Genomic DNA, 4,677 nt, shown 5'->3' with positions numbered 1-4,677 from the left:
GTCAACAATCAAGACATTTCCTCAACATACAGGAGCAAGAAGACTATCTATCACCTTTGAGGTTTTTTTATTGAAGTAAAATTCAGTCACTTGAGATATTTTTCCACAAATTTTGAGAATTTTAAAACAAATTTTTGTCTCGCTTGAGACAATTTCTTTCAAAGCAAATTTTGTCTCGCTTGAGACAGCTTTCTAAAAACAAATTTTGTCTCGTTTGAGACAATTTCTTGAAAAACAAATTCCGTCTCACTGGAGACATTTTTCCTTGAGATACAAATTTCGAATTTGATTCACATTAAACAAAGTTGATCTCACTTGAGATCGTTTTCTCAAATTTTGTTTTGCTTGAGACAATTTCTTTAAAAACAAAGTTTGTATCACTTAAGACAAATTCTCTTAAAACAAACTTCGTCTCGCTTGAGACATTTTTCCTTTGAGATACAAATTTTGAATTTGATTCACTTAAAACAAAATTAATCTCACCTTAGATTGTTGTTTCTTTCAAAACAAATTTCGTCTCGCTTGAGACCTTTTCCCTTTGAGATCCAAATTTCGAATTTGTTTCACATTAAACAAAGTTGATCTCACTTGAGATCGTTTTCTCAAAAACAAACTTTGTCTCGCTTGAGACAATTTCTCTAAAAACAAATTTTGTCTCATTTGAGACTATATCTTAAAGCAAATTTCGTCTCGCTTGAGACATTTTTCCTTTGAGATACTAATTTTGAATTTGTTTCACTTAAAACAAAATCTCACTTGATATTGTGTTTATTTCGAAACAAATTTCGTTTCGCTTGAGATATTTTCTCTGAGATACAAATTTAAATTTGTTGTACTTGAAACAAAATTAATATCACTTGAGTTTTTCAAAATCGATTCGTCTCGCGTGAGACAGTTTCCCTTTTAAAAATAAACACCTTTGAGATTGTTTCCCTAGAAACAATATCGACAATCTTTGAATCTTTTTCTCTTAAAACGAATTTTGTCTCTCTGGAGACAGTTTCTCTTGAGATAAATCTTTGAGTCTGTTCCTTTTGAATAAAAATCTTGGAGTTTGTTCCTTTTGAATAAATATCTTTGAGTTGTTTCTTTTGAAAAAAATCTTTGAGTCTATTTATTTTGAAACAAAGTTTTGTCTCTCTTGAGACAATTTCGTGAAAAATCTTTGAGTCTGAAACAAAGTGTTGTCTCTCTTGAGACAATTTTGTGAAAAAATCTTTGAGAGTGTTTCTTTTGAAACAAAAATCTTTGAGTTTATTTCTTTGGAAACAAAATTTTGTCTCTATTAAGATAATTTCTTTTGAAACAAAAATCTTTGAATCTGTTTCTCTTAAAATGAATTTTGTATCTCTTGAGACCGTTTCTCTTGAAGTAAATCTTTGAATATGTTCATTTTGAAAATCTTTGAGTTTGTTTCTCTTAACAAAATCATCTTTGGGTCTATTTATTTAAAAACAAATGTTGTCTCTCTTGAGACAGTTTCTAATTAAAAACTAACTTTTGAGATTGTTTCATTTGAAACAAATTTGGTCTTACTTAAGATGTAATCCATCTTTGAGTCTATTTCTTTTGAAACAAAATTTTATCTCTTAAAGACAATTTCTTTTGAGAAGAAAATCTTTGAGTTTGTTTCCTTTGAAAAAAAAATTTCTCGAGACAACTTCTTTTGAAAATACCCACCTTTGAGATCGTTTCTATTAAAACAAATTTTGTCTCGCATGAGACAATTTCCTTTCAATGTCATCTTTGAGTCGTTTCCCTTGAAACGAATTTTGTCTCTTGAAACATTTTCTCTTAAAACAAGATCATCTTTGAGTTTGTTTCTCTGGAAACAAGGTTTTATCCCTTAAAACAGTTTCTTTTGAAGAAAATCTGAGTCTGTTTCTTTGGAAAACAAATTTTGTCTCACTAAGATACAATTTTCTGAAAAACAAAGTTTGTCTCTTATGACAATGTCTTAAAAAAATCATTGAATCTCTTTCTTTGGAAACAAAATTTTGTTTCTCTCGAGACAGTTTCTTTGAGAAAAATCTTTGAGTTTGTTTCTTTGGAAACAAATTTTACTATCATTTGAATCTGTTTCCCTTGAAACAAAACAAACAAAGTCTTTGAGTATGTTTTTCTTGAAACAAATCTTTGGGTTTGTTTTTTTTGAAACAAATCTTTAATTTGGTTTCTCTTGAAACCATAACTCCTAAAGATGGCCAGCCGTCCTTATCATGTAGGAACCGTGTCATCCCCAGACCAGATCTCTTCATCACGTAGGAGCCGTGTCAACCATAGATAACCAGCCGTCCTCATCACGTAGGAACCGTGTTATCACCTTAAGATGGCCAGAACTCTTCATCACGTATGAGCCGTGTCATTCCCAGACCAGATCTCCTTATCACGTAGGAGCCGTGTCAACCATAGATAACCAGCCGTCCTCATCACGTAGGAACCGTGTTATCACCTTTAGATGGCCAGAACTCTTCATCACGTATGAGCCGTGTCATTCCCAGACCAGATCTCCTTATCACGTAGGAGCCGTGTCAACCATAGATAACCAGCCGTCCTCATCACGTAGGAACCGTGTTATCACTTTTAGACGACCAAAACTCTTCATCATGTATGAGCAGTGTCGTCCCCAACAACCAACATTATCCAATTTCTAAGTTTGAAAGGGAGAGAACCAGACAAAAACGTGATGTCTTGTCGTCTTTGCCCTATTCTGGTTAACACAAGAATGTGCAAAGAGGGGCAGCTGTAGACACCCGTTTTTGTCCGGGTCTTTCCTATCTAATTTAATTTTAATTTTATTATTATTATTTATTGTTATTTATTATTATTATTATATTAATTACATATTACAATATTTTGGCAGGCCAAAGCCCATTACAACCGGCCCAAACAGGACCCAACATTGCTAGGGTTTCACCCTATCTCACTAACCCATCAGATTAGGGTTTCAAACCCTAAAACAAATTAGGGTTTTAACCCTAATCACAGCCGCCGACCTAACTCATCAGCAAGCCAGCCAGCCGCCTCTGGCTATTTAGCTTCCCCAGCCTTGCGTGGTCTTCACCGGTCACTCCCGAGCCGAGTGAGCCGCCGCTGGTGAGTTCTCGAGCCACCGCCAATCTCTCCAGTTCATCCGTCATCCACAGTGACCCTCAACAGTGAGATAGCAGAGAAATCAATTAAAAATTGGAAAAATCCAAGCAAATCTATTCAAATCCAAGAGATGACAGCATGAGTATAGGGATATCATTCCCTACGAACTCAACCATCCATCAGTTAGAAGATATCAACACATGCATCAATAAAAAAGAAGAAACCGAAGAAAAAGGGGAGGACATTCGGGGGTAAAAAAAAAAAAAAAAAAAATAGAAAAGAGAGAAAGCCAAAACTTACCAAGAACGGGTCACTGTTGCTTCATCGGAGGAACTGGGCCATCTTCGAAGGTAAATTCCCATCTTTGGGGGGGGGGTTCGGGTTCAAGTTGGTTGTGGGAAAGGGAAGAGCTTTAGGTTTTCAAAAGAGAAAGAAGGAAGAGAGGAACTTAGGGTTTATGGGTGTTTGTTTTAAGAGCCGACCGCCGCTGGAAACGCCGTGGAGCGGCGGCTGGTCGATGGGTTCGGGGAGAGAGTTCAGAACTCTCTCCTTTCTTCTTTTCTTTTTTTGGGGCTCAGGAAGCAAATGAGAAATGTGAGATGAGAAAGCTTTGGGCTTAGGGTTATACATCTCCCATGAAACGACGTAGTTTCAATGGGGACCGATCTGTAATTTCATTTGGGTTAACTACACGTTTAGTCCCCCGCGCTTTGTAATATAATTATTAAGTCATATAATGAAGTTATATATTATTTGATTTCAAGCCTTTGTTTTTCATTCCTTGCATTTTAGTCCTGCTATTACTTGTTATGCTATTCTGGTTATATTTGACTTTGGTCCCAATGTTTGTAATAGTTTCATTTTAGTCACTAATTTCGTGTGTTGTGTATTTTTGTGAATGTTCGAATTTGGACAGGATATTTATGTTTCTTACATTTTAGTCACTGATCCTGTGTTATGTTTTTATGTTCGAATTTGGAAGCAATATTTGTAAATCAATCATTTTAGTCACTGGTAGCTTGTTGTGTATTTTTGTTGACATTTGAATCTGGTCATTTCATTTGTAAATATTTTATTTTAGTCACTGATTTAATGTGTTATCATGTTCTGTTAATATTAGAATCTAGTCATGGTATTTGTAAAGATATTATTATGGTCACTGTTTTACATTTGGTTTATTTATGATTCGGCCTTCATGTTTGTGTTTATTTCATTTAAGTCCTTTTTTTGTTATTTTATCTTTGGGTAAGTTTCTGCTAGTATCATAGTATTTTATTTTCTTATATTTCAGTCCTTAATTGAAATGTTGGGTATTTTACTTCGAACTTTAACTTTCATCATTCTTATATTTTAGTCATTTTACACTGTTAATTGTTTTTAGTTAAATGTTTGATTTCACTTATTAATTTGTGATGTGTTTATTTATTCCTTGCAGTTAGTTTTACTTTTTCATACTTTGATTTGCCAGGTTTGATGTTTGTTCATTTAGGCCTTAATATTAAATTATAATGTGTATGCTTGCTTGGTAAATATATTTATATTAGCGCATAGATCATGTTTACATCGTTTAAATTATTTATTTAT

The sequence above is a fragment of the Hibiscus syriacus genome, unplaced genomic scaffold (assembly GCF_006381635.1).
Source record: "Hibiscus syriacus cultivar Baekdansim isolate YM2019G1 unplaced genomic scaffold, ASM638163v2 tig00020637_pilon, whole genome shotgun sequence".
Classification (NCBI taxonomy): Eukaryota; Viridiplantae; Streptophyta; class Magnoliopsida; order Malvales; family Malvaceae; genus Hibiscus; species Hibiscus syriacus.
The sequence above is the reverse complement of the archived record's forward strand: the minus strand, read 5'-3'. Positions refer to the sequence as shown.